This window comes from Cupressus sempervirens, chromosome 4 (assembly GCF_028749045.1).
Source record: "Cupressus sempervirens isolate cs-2001-9-10 chromosome 4, ASM2874904v1, whole genome shotgun sequence".
Taxonomy (NCBI): Eukaryota; Viridiplantae; Streptophyta; class Pinopsida; order Cupressales; family Cupressaceae; genus Cupressus; species Cupressus sempervirens.
The window spans coordinates 387,327,617-387,341,430 of record NC_143121.1 but is presented as its reverse complement, the minus strand read 5'-3'; the positions used below and the strand labels follow the sequence as shown (position 1 = coordinate 387,341,430).

At 30.7% G+C, this 13,814-nt stretch overlaps 1 pseudogene; it reads right to left on the bottom strand.

Moving 5' to 3' along the window:
- Positions 1-4,000: 4,000 nt before the first annotated feature.
- The window catches only part of LOC149561680 (mitogen-activated protein kinase kinase 9 pseudogene), a 178,428-nt pseudogene continuing 168,614 nt past the window's right edge, over positions 4,001-13,814 (bottom strand).

Below are 13,814 nucleotides of genomic sequence, written 5' to 3'. Positions count from 1 at the left end.
AGACATCCATTATAAAAGAGTTATTAAAGATTTAGTAAGCTCCAAAATACAAACCTCTTATTAGATTAAAAAAATAGTGTTAAAAATGTCAAGAAAATCCCCTCGGTGAACATCCACACCTAGTAGTATTTTGAATTTCTACTCCCTTGGATATTTTAGCAAATTTATTATTTCAAAAAATAATTTTGAATCACGAGTTAAGAAAAAGAGGAAATAGTCTGGCATTAAATTCTTTAGTTAGGATACTAAAGAAGGCAATTGACCCAACTAATTTGTCATCCATTTCATCAATTTTTTGAAGGGAAGATGTGAGAGTGCCCATTTCAACTTTTAAATATATTGAAAGAACTCCTTATTCAGGTTCTTTTTCCATATTCTAATATTAGATTCAATATCTTGGGCTTTTGTGATAGAGAGGAATTTGATACAATGATAAAAAATAATCTTAGAAATGACCCTACTTTGTTGATTCAAGTGTGTACATGCTTGAAACTCATCAACAGTATAAATTACTAATAAACATAACATGAGCCAATTATCTATTGTATCTCTAGAATTCACTGTCTAGATTCTCTATTTACATTCTATAAATCATACCATCTTAGTATCTAATGGCATTAGCATTATTCTTTCATGTGCCTTGCACTTCTATACTTTCCTTGCTACACCCTACAATCTCGCTACACATACACTATCAGTCTATTTGTATACAAGATTACCAGCCACAAGTTGGCTTATTTGATAATTAAATTATAACACAAAGGAAATGTATCATAATATATATAGGTTAAGACTTGAATCATAAGAAATTATAATAAAAATTTCATACGAGTACAATAAGTTATGAGAATGCTCAAAAGGGTTGATAAATGAAAGAACAACATAGAATGGTTTTCTATTAGCTTAAGATGTGATGAATCTTCCATTCCAAGTTGTAATTTGAAAAATAAACCATTAGAAGAGAGCGTGCTAGGATAGGACCAAACCAATATTGAGATAACTCCATCTAAAATCATCAGAAAGATCACCAACCTAGACAAAGGATAAATATGATGTCTAGAACACGCCATAAGGATCTCATGAGGAAATGCACCGATAGGATTGATCACTACCTAAAACAATAAGGATTGATCACTACGTATAAAACAATACATGAAACTATCCAAATGATTAGTACATCAAATTCAATCACATTAACAAGGAAGTACATGACACATTATCCATATTTTATCATTTCATTAGTTTAGAATTTTTGAATAGCACAAAGTACGAAGGATGTCGTTATTTTCAATTTGACTTTCTCATGGACATATGGGAACATATAATATACACATTTCAATATCATATTTCTCATGAGATTATAAAATCTTTCATGAAATGACTTATGTCATCTTAAAATAGTTTTATATAAGACATAATGATATATTATACCAACTTTTTTAACATAAATTTTGTTCTAGATTAAGGGGAGAAAAAATTTATACTACACACATTCATTAGCAATACAAGACATTCATATCTAATCATGATAAGGAAATCCAATTTTTTTTCATAATGAAAGATGTGGAGAATACATAAAGTGTCATCATTTCCAAGTATAATAAATTAGCTAGATACATTTTCCATAACATTTATATTTTTCCAAAATGCATATTTTAACTCTTACCACATTATGGAGAAACAATTTCTCACAAGAAGAAGAAAATAGAGAGATTGTACATAATGAATAAATAATAATTGCACCAAACAAAATATATTCATTTAATCATTTATGATGTGTGTCCTAAGTGGAATTACACATTTATCATCCTTACTTATTACTCTAAATGATAAATCACTTTTAAGGACTTAGTTCACCTACCTAATGATATCTCTAATCTCACGATATATAAATTCATAATCAATGGTTTATTTCATACACTTGTATTTCCTTAACTGACATCTTTTGATAGTCATACTTCAAACATAGACTAAAAAGAGAAGATATATCTATTTTCATTTATGATGATCCTTAGTAAACAAGCCTTTATTTAATTCATTTGGATAACTCATGAAATATAAACTCTTAAACATGGTCGATCATATATCTCTTTCATATTATATCACATAAGAACTATATATAACAACAAAGAAGAAAACACATGGAGTTAATTTAGCAAACACCAAACAATTCATAATCCACAACAATAAGATGGGAATATGATTAATTAGAGCAATGGGACCACTAGAGATCTCATTGTTGTAGCTTGGGCTCCAATATCAAATGTAATGCTCTACCGAGGAACTTTTTGCAAAATAAAAAATAATAATTTAAATGGTATTCATCACATCAAAGATATAAAAGTAATAGTACAAAATAATTCATATAATTAAAAAAAAAAAAAAAAACTATCTCTCTTTTATGAGCTGATTTTTCTTTTCCATTAAAATATATATATTTAACCATGTATCTAGATGATTGATAACTCCAAAATGCATCATGTCTACATCTCCTTTCTATTCACAATTTTAATTGTGAAAAATTAAATAATATCATGGTATTATATCATGCAAGTGGCACAAGAAAGAAATATTGTAACATTATTTTATTTTCTCAAAATAAACTATACTATCCAAAATTATACATGAGGACATCATGTGTATAGGGTTTGACACAAAACAAACAAAGAACAATTTTTTGGGCCTAGGATGTAGATGTAGATGTAGATGAACATCCCTTATTTTCTAACCCAATAGTATTTCTTTTGTTACTAAAGAAAGGTGTAATATCTATAGTTAGTTGAGGAAGTTTAGAGATATGAAGAAATGCAACTCTAAGTGTATTTAATCTATCAACTATATATGTCATATTTGGTTGCTCTTGAGGTGAGTCTCTTGTGTAGAACAAACCAATTTGTATAAATTGAGTAAGGCATTCCATTAACATTGGTGTCCCTAAATCTTGAGCATATATAAGAAAAATATTATCCACCACATTGGAGATTCTATTTGGAAAATGCATTTCCATCCATTTTTGTAGATTGATTCCTTCAATAATTATATCATGTGTTGGTTTCCTTCTTGCCAACAACTCTAAAACTAAAATTCCATAATTGTGTACATCCACTTTTGTAGAAAGGTTTCCGCCTAATCCATACTCTATAAATAATTGAAATCAAAGAAGGATAAATTATTCGTAAGTTATTTAGAGCATGCGGTGGTTTATAAGATAAACAAAGAAAATCAAAAGAGAGAGAGAGAGAGAGAGAGAGAGAGAGAGAGAGAGAGAAGTACTTGGTGCAATGTAGCTAATAGATCCTTTAACAAATCATTTAAGTACTCTTATAGAAATAAAAAAAATTAAGAAATTTCCAAAATTAATATTAGAAATGCCAAAATTTTTGATAATTAGAAAATAGGCTATTATAGGTGAGGTTTTTACCCAAACCTATCTAACATTGCAAACTAATTACCATTTAAAAATGATGGAGATTGCTTTCTTGTCAATGATTTGTCATGTGACATAAATATTATGATGAGTTTTGATGTTGAAATTGATCTTTTATGATTAGTTTTAATGTTGAAATCAAATCAAATATGATTTCTAGCTATAAAAATGAATCTTCATTGATACATAGATTAAATTATATTTCATGTGATCAAAATATACTCCCTTTTCAATTGTCCTTTGAGGATTGTTTTTTCTTGTGTTTGTTGAAGACATAAACTTAGAGAAAAATTTAAATAATTTTGTGCACTTATTTCAGATGCAGGTAGATGAGCATCTATCACACTAGAGGTGACCAATTTAAATGGCCTGTTGTATTTGCAAGATATCTTCATCTTGATCACTTGCATGATTGCCTCCTTTTATTTCAATAGTTGAATTGAAAAATTTCTCATTAGAGCTAGCTAATTTCATTTTTTTTGGAGCTTTACCCTAATCAAGAGAGGGAATGCAATGGTGGTATAAATCTTAATCTATCAATTTTCCCTGAAATCCATATAAAATTCACAAAATCTAAGAGATGTTGAGAAATTGGAAAGGCACTTTTAGCTTGCAGGGCTGCTATAATTGTGAACCTTTTTTCACAAATGGATGCTTCAAAAGCTAGGAGATCAACCACCTCTTTCTTGCATCCTTTTCAAGACAACATCTAATCAAACTATAGAACTTTATAGATGCACTAGCGGGTGCAAAGAGAGGCTCTCAAAACAAATGTCATACATCAATGTAGCCCAATCTACATGTTCAACTAATGCTATGAAGGCGAAATGACCCACATAGCCTTCCAACAATGTCAATCCCAAACTCGAGATATCCCCTGCATACTCATTGTATCTCCCACCATTTCTCTATAGATTGAATCTCTCTAGGCTTATGTAAGCAAAAGTCCCCACATAGGAATTGCAACAAGAATATATGGTGTCTAATACTATCCTACTAACTCCAAAGTCTACAATTTGATTAGCTTGTAATTCTTGCTAATTAGGAGGTTGGCAGGCTTGATGTCTCTATGAATAGTTATTCATATTTTAAGGTATTTTATTCCCTCCAACACTTGTTGTGCAAAATTTGTGAGGAAGGACTCCCTTGTCAATGTCATCTACTTCAACAACTCTACAAGGGATTCTCCATCCATATATTCCAGCACAAAATTGATGTTTCATCCCTCATGAGAGTCACCCTCACATTTCACAATATAGGTAGTTTATTTTAGTGGGATGTCCATCTCTTTGGGAATGTGGGAAGTAAGGGAGGAATCATCATCCATGTGAGTGTCTTTGAGGGAACAATTAGGGGACAATTTTGGGTGGAAGACCTTGTAAACAATTCCTCTGCTACCATGTCCCATCTTTCCTACTCTTTCAAAATTAGAGAGCTTCCCTATGCCTATTGTAGTTGTAGAAAAGGGAGGGGAAAAGGGGAAGGGGAAGGGGGAGAGGGGGTTTTTTGGGGCTTCAATTAACTGGCATACTTGCTTAGTGACTGTTGTGGGGCCCTCAAACATTTATGTTTTTGTGTATTTTCTACCACACTATAAACTATTTGAGTAACAATCACAACTCATTGGCTCTAAACAATCTCAATTGCACTTTAATTTGAATACATATTTTGAATTCTCTCATCTAATAGTTTTCCTAGATATGGATTAATTTATGATTTGGTGTTGTTGTTGAAGACTGCAAATGATCCTTGTGTTGCATTTTTCTTAAGTTTAAAAGGCTTCCTACACATTCCCTCTTTGTTGCAAAATATGCAAGTGTCTACTCCTTAGTTGGGTGTCTTCATCTATTGTTTGCATTAAGCGATAGCACAAAGAAATAAAAGATAATTTGAAAATGAGGTTAAAACAGATCCAAACAAAAAGAAGAGATAATTTTTTTGTGTCATTCCAAGAGGATTTAAGGAGTGACAATGATGTTCCCTTTCAGATCTCCACATAAAATCCTTCAAGTGGAGGCCAAAGGGCTTCTCATCTGGTTTGGACCAAAGTATTATATTGGAAAAAGACAAAAATCTAAAATTTGATTGTAAAACATCCAATTTTCTGTTTGATTAGATATATTGCACACAACACTCTTGTCATAAAAATAGAGCAAATGTATGAGAGAAGTTAATAACATATAATATATTTTAGTTGAAGAGGCCACTCCATACTATATATTAATAGGATTTTGAATACATTATACTTCACACATACCTTTATAATAATCACCTTCTTTATATAGACCTCTTGATGATAAAATAAAAGTGTGGTCCTAATGAAGGTCTATTTGTATACAAATATCATTAAATATATAAATATTGTCTAAGATAACTAATTAATAGATGTGTGCTACATGCCAACATTTGCATCCATCTAAATAAATTTTATAATACATATCTCTAGACACATACTATGTCGTCCGGCCTTAAAAAAATTCCTCTCAATAGATAGGAAGAAGTCAAACAATATGAATGTACAAATTATTACACATATGATGTCATTGTTATTGATTGAACAAAACTGTTATAACAAATATTAGAACATGTTTAAGTATTCGACCATTTCCCCTACATAATTTTGATTTCTACTCCTCTAATAGCACTTCATCATGAGTATCATTGTAAGTACTTGTTATACTATACCTTATTAAGTAATCTGTAGTGATTGTATACCAAATAAATTATAATTTTTTCATATAAATTTGTACTATTATAATTTATTTCAATACAATTCCATCAAATTGATTACTATTAGTCTACTAAATATGGTATACTTGCCTTTAAATTTTTAATTAATATTTATTTTAATATAAAATGTATGAACATGTTTTTAAGGGATTATTATTTTTCCACATGATAAATTTATGTGTAAATAATGAAATAATAAGTCTTTAAATTTAACTACTTTTCAATTAATTGAGGGTGAACCTATTGTATTTTTTAAAAGCGTTATATACTTTTCTATAATATCATCTAATTGATTATTATCATGGTAAAAAACTCATTTTAAAATGTTGAATTATTAATATAGTTGGCAAAAATCATAAAGTTCTTATCATTTCAAATGTAGGAGAGAATATCTGTAGTAAGGGTATTCCAAACCTAAGTGCATTTTATGTAGAGAAAAGGTCCAATCTCTTTAAAACACCATATTCTAGGATAATTGAGATGATAAAAGCATTTTGAAACATTATGGATCTAATTATAACCTTTTTGATCTAAGGGAGAAAAATTGTTCACAAAAATCACATCAACAGAGAGATGTCAATTTGGAACTAGTTGTTCCCATTGAATGATCTTTATAAAGAATGCACTATACAATGTTGGCCTACTTAGGTTCTAATAAAATAGAACAAAATGTGTTAAAATCAATAATATTGAGTGTTATGAGAAAATTAAAGCTATCAATAATGACATTGTGTTACTGAAACATAGGGACAACACCCTTATTTTCAATTGATTATGGTCAAAAATAAATTTTTCATAAATATTAATGGAGTCTTTCATAGTAGTAAGGGTTCTAAATTCTAGGCTTCTCTGAATGAGACATAGAGGTGTGATGTTGGAACTAATACAATTTGAGACCGTAATTTCCCTAGCTTTACTACCATCAAATGATCTATTAACACATTTGTTGAATAGAGAAATGCCTTGTATACGAATAAAAATTTATACCAAGTCCCTTAACATCTTGGAGAAGGAAATAAAAATCCCCAAAAACATGGTGGGAGCCATGATTCCTATAATTGAAATCCCAAAGGAAATTGTAGAGGGATTTATCAATATTTACATAAGAGAACTTACATGGTACACAACATGAGGACAAGTGGATTTGACTAACATAAATATTTTTATTTTAAATCTAAAAGTAAATAAGAATGTATGTTGATCTAAAACTACAAACCAGCAAGTTTTCAAGAAAAAATGTAAATGCAAATAGAGAGGTAAACAAAAGACCCAAGAAAATTATGTTAGATATAGAAATAGTCTTATGTGATAGAAGAATAATTATTATTCAAGAACCTTTCATAATGGTGGATTAATTGAGTTGGTTATTCTTGCTCATGTTTTAAATTGTAAGAATATGCTCCTTAGGAATTATGGAGATTAGTAGGGCATGAGACAATAATGAAATTTACCAAAAATCTATAAAAATTAAGATCTTGATCGATGGGTTAGGGTATGTGAGAAAGATAGTGGACAAGAAAATGGTTAATGCCCAACATTAACTAATTATTGATAAGTATTTATCTTGATAGTAAAGGTGAAGTAAGGTTTATGGGTAATGTAAATGAAAAGGTTACTTTAGTTATTTATTCAATTTTTTCATAAAATTTTAGACTTAACACCACCATTGTATAAAATAGTAGAGTAGTAATACTATGGTGACTTTCTTAAGAGCCTTTCTTACTTGACAACTATTTGACAAAATTCCTATTAGTTCAAGTTCAATATTTCTTATCAAGAGTGAGTGTGATGGAAAATTGTACAAGAAGAGTAGGAAAAACATTTCAAGAAGTCAAATTTGTAGAGAAGCTTAGAGGTAGTTCTAGTTTTAGTAAATTTGGGGGGTAAATAGGGTATTGTAGATGGGCAAGGTAAATCTTGGGACAAATTTTTTTTCAAAAAAGTTGTGGTACATTAGGAAAATATATTCTTTGTAAATCCAAGATTTTAGTTCAAGTGCCAAGAAAAGGTGAAACAACAAGTGTTTTTTGATATTTGTGTGATAGTTACACCTTTTAATAGTGGGAAGATTGTAAAATTTGTAGATCGAGTGTTGATTGGTGATGGAGCTTCAGAGTTGTAGAGGTCTAAGGCCTAGGATGAGGGAGAATGTTCTTATTCTAATAAGAAATTTAATAGGGAAACAGAGCATCTAAAGCGAGCTACCTTTAAACAAAATCTACTAAAGGAAAAGAATAAGGGTTTGTAGAAAATTATCAAGATTACTCAAATTTGGAGGAAGAAACATATGGGGATTAAGAACTCAGAGGTTAATGTGCTTGGTTATTAGGAAGAATTGGAGATCACTATCCTAGAAAGGTTGTTGGTCCTGCATGTGGACATTTTGAGAAATATAGCCTTACTAGTGCAAATCTAGGAAAATCAATTGCAAATGAAAGATATTCAAGACTAGGTCAAGAATAATTGGAAAGGTATGAAAGAGGTATTATTTCATGAGAAAGTTGTAAGGTCCCTCTTCACATGTACTTATTTAATATGAATTCCTCTACTAAGTCCATTATAGGAGATTATAATGGATATGAAGTAATGTTGTATGTGTCATGCCCAAAAATTATGGCCAAAAAAACACACCAATTTTTTTTTATTTTTTTATTTTTTTATTTTTTATTTTATTTTTTTTTTTTTTATTTAAATGTATTTATTTAAACTTAAGTGCACTAAGTTGATACAGTAAGTTCACATGAAACAAGGATGCCAAGAAGGCGGTTACACGAACTCTTAACAATCAATTGATTCAGTTAACAACTACTCTTATTTAATTAGAAGACCCAATTAATTGATAGATTTAATAAATCCCTTTAAAAGATTTACACTCTAAGAACATTAGTAAATTTCTTAAATATAATTTTATTTCAATTTTACATATGAATTTGTCGTCAACTTCGACAAGGAGTAAAACTAAAATTATCATTCATTTTATGAGTTAATCTGGATTGCATGACCCTCCAATAGACATAGATCAATTTTAAACTATAAAATTCTAATGTTTAAGACTTATAAATTTAAACCACATTTTACTAATCCCGAAAATAAAACTTCCCATTAAGAACTGCTAATCGACTAATTAAACTTAATTAAGTTATCCTTAACTACATTAAATAATAACTATATTGCATTCACAGAATTTAATAATTAACGTTACAAATTAACAATTAATAAATAAACAGATAAAACTATTTTAGAACGATTCTTTAATTAATAATATTCATTAATTATTAAATTCGCTAAGCTAAAATTATTAAATTTATAAGTTGTTAATGAACTTCATTAATACACATTATAATTTAAACTAATAATTAAATAAAATAAAAATAAAAATTACTAACAACTATTTTTAACTAATCTATATAAACGAAAATTTAATTTAAACTAAACTATATAAATGAAAATTTAATTTTAACTAAACTAAAAAAAAAAATTTTAAAAAAAATAATAAAAAAAAATTTAAAACGCCGCCCCACGCATATATATGCGTGGGGGATCCCACGCAATATATGCGTGGGCCTCACGCATACACATGCGTGGGGATCCCACGCATTTAAATGCGTGGTCCTCACGCATGGGTATGCGTGGGGTCTTCCACGCGTACGGGGACTGGCCGCCGGGTACGAGCCGCAGGCTCTGCCCGAAATTCAAATTTTTTTTTTTTTTTGTTTTTTTTTTTTTTAAATTTTTTTTTTTGATGGATTGTATTAAATAAGGTAGGTCGCCCACCCTTTGAAGCCTTATAATAGGAGGGTGATTTACTATAATTTATTGACTGTAATAGAGGGGTCTCCCCTTTTTTTTTTGCCCATACATTTTCCAGCAAGTTTGAGCACCTACAGGCCTCTATTTTTTTTTTGGAGATTAAGTCTTTATCAAATTTCTCCATTGATCTTGAGACATGGGTGTCAATAGATTGGTGAATCTATACATTGCATATTACATCATGAACACAACCATACATTAATCAAATGATTTGCTTATAACAATTTTTTTTTTTTTTATATACTAACTTTAGTTCCTCTTCCTTTGTTGTTGGATCAATACAATTCTATTTTCTTTCACATACAAATGCAACAACTGCATATGAATCCAATTTTATACATAATGCAACTAATTACTCTATGGGAATGGAAAATAGAAAGATCACAATGGATGTTTAAATTCTCTATAATTTCATATGCATATATTTTCTCCATACCATTCTAATGTCTATTTGAACTCAGCCTTTCCTAACATAATTCCTTCATATACAAGATTAACATTCAACATTCTCAATCCATCATACAAGATATAAGATGACTCAATACATCTTTCCTTTCTTCCTTCAATACATCCCAAGGCTTGAGAGTAATTAATATAGTTTCACACAACCAACAATTCTCCCTTACATATCCATTTTTTTTTGTTATACATCCATCACAATAATATGCATGAACAAAAAGGTGGTTGAATTGGCTATAACAAGTTTCACAAAATGAGAAGACCATTTAACATACATTACGCAAATTTTCCAAAGAACATGGGAGCAATGCAAGGAAATTCTCATAATCTCTTTTTTTTTGTATTACTCATCCTGGTTCAAAGGCTCCACTCGGGAAAGAACCAGTAAGAAAACCCGAGGTCATTGCCCAATACTTCCAAGTTTCCAATCCATTTTACATCATTTTACAACTCACATAAATCTCTACAAACTTCCAACATGTGCTATCTTCCAAATAACTTCAAAATTACAATAAAGGATAATGGGGAAGACAAAACTAAAACAAGGTGGATAATCACAACAACATCAAATCAAACATACACTCCAAACCCGGTTTGCACAATAGATCTATACATGGAATCAAAACAAGGGGGGGAGGTGGATTTTCCCAATGGGAGAAGTCAATCACCATTCCATTACATGGCCCTTTCGGGGCTTGAATTTTAAGAATTTTCATTCTATATAAGGCCCTTTCGGGGCTCCAATCACAAGGATACTCATTTTCTCTTCATACACATGATTTCACAACATCAATAAGGAAGGTGATGACAAGTAGGGGCCCATACACCCTACCCTTTTTTCCTTCCTCTCACCATGAAAGGAGACTCTCACCAATGAGGTCCAACTAAAGCCCTACCCCCATACATGGCCACTTCTTCCCTATCCAAGGGTGAGTGATGCCATCACAATCCCCATGAAAACTCAAAGAACAAGGTCTCAACAAAGCAAGAAATGAAATCCAAAACAAGGTAAAATTCCCTCCAATATCCTCCCAATACACACAACATAAAAGGACAAGAACCTTCACAATACTATAACAAGATTCACACATGATCAACAAAAAGGAAAGCTAAGCCCATGAGAGAGAAATTCCTACCTCCACAAGTGTTATGGCAACAATGGAAGTTTTTGAGAAGAGCTTCTTTCCTTTCTCCTTCCTTCAATCTTCAAGCTTGCTCTCTAAAAACTAGAGATTGGGTAACCCCCTTCACTACTTCCCAAGTGCCTCTAAATAAGAATCTACTTAACTAGGCTTAGGGTAACCCCTTGGTGGAGTCAAGGTCACCATCCTATGAAGTGACAACCAATTTCGAATTCAAGCAAAGATGGAGTGTTTGAGTGACCATAAAGGTCAACCAAGGAGACTTGGGGAGTGGAAAACACTCCCAACCCAAACCCTTACCCTTAGGGTAATTAATTTTGAAGTTTTAAGACTTAAGGATTTAATAAGGACAATAAAACTAGGGGAAACAAACTACCAAAAGAAATACACCTTAAAGATGGACTAGGTAAAAAAAGAATATAGCACAAAATAAACATGGGGTTCAGCTTTTGTCTTCCCATTGGATTTCCCGGCTAAATTTCCTGCACACTCATTGCACACGTCAGTAATTCGAGAAGCACATGTATATATATATATATATATATAAATACGCATCAACAATTTCATGAAATTTAAAACATCCATTCTTCCATAATCTATTCATTCATCTCATTCTACTCATTAAAATTGGAGATTCAAAGTGTTAGTTTGCATTCATTCATTTTATCAGCATATACGTTATAAAACATTAAACTACAGAAATCAAATATCTGAAATAAAGCATCATACATCATAATTAGCAAAATAATGTTCAGTGCCACAAATAATGCTCTGACATATCGAGCCATAAAAAAAATAATATATAGTATCATCGAGGCTAGGATGGGTCGAGGCGGGGCCTCACAGTATGTTTTAAATGTCCTAATGAAAATTGAGATCAACTAATATATTCATGTTTTAAATACCTAGAGATTCAAGAACTACTACGTTATCTCAACTATGTAAAAATTACTTTTCACTAATGATGATATGAGGTGTTTTCACTTGATGATGATGATGTTGATTTTGGTACCTTAATGATTAGGTTATATGCATTCAGATAGTCAGTATGCCCTATTGATGATGTTTATGATGTTTAAATATATGCATGACTAATAATGATTATTCTAGTATTATGTTTTTAAATTAATGAATAAGTTGTGTAATATTGATTATGTAATTACTAATGATTAAATGTGTGCAAGAATGAGAAAGGGTTATTTAAATAAAAGTTGATTTTTTGATTTATGTTATTATCCAAATGACTTTTAAATATATGCATGCGATTTTCTTGAGCTACTAATGTGTGAAATGAGTGTGTAGGATTATTAGCTAGGAAATCTAATGGAGAATCAAAACTAGAGCCTATGTACCTTTTGAGAAAACTAGGGCTGAGTCTAATGAAAGATGCAGACTCCACTGTCTCATATTTTATTTGTATCATAAATTGAATGTGTGTATCATATTGTAATCATTAAGTGTTGATGTTTTGTAAATAATGATTTTATAGTGCCACTTGACACTTGTAATTCATATGTGCATTTCAGCATGACAATTTGGGTTAACCAAGTAACCTAAAAACCTAAGTTGGACTAGGTTAGTGACCTAATACTAATTAGTTAGTAATAAGAATTATTTACCTTAATCAAGGTTTAGTAATAAATTTTGCATTCTTAGGGTTTTTAAGAAGTCCAATTATTTCAAGCATTTTAATAGGTCATTAAATAGTCCTAAAGGCCAAAAATCATGAAAACTCAGTACCTAGGGGGTATATGTATGGGTTGGGTGCATTTTCCACCCCTCTAGCCTCTTTTTTTGACTTTGGTGACCACTCAAATATCATATTTTTTCTTTATTGCGAAAATTGAAGTTTCACCATGAGTTTGAAAAGTTAAACTCCACCTTGAGGTTAGCCTTAATGACATGATTGAGTTAGAAGACTCTAGAAGCCTTTAGTCAAGTGGGGGAATTATTGCATTTTGTAAGTGGTTGAGTTGGGAGCCTATTTTAGTGGCAGATTTGAAGGTGGAAGGATGTTCACCCAACCTCTAGTTTTAGAGAGAAAATTCAAGATTGAAGGAGAAGGAAGGATAGCTCTGCTCAACTTTCAATAGCCATTACCTTATTGTGAAGGTATGAATTGTTCAAGCTCATATATTCATGTTGTATTTCATTTCTTAAGTAGGTTATTGAATATGTGTATTCATGTGTTTGACGAACATGTTTGGCATGGATTGTAATGGGTTTTCTTTCATGTTTTACATTTT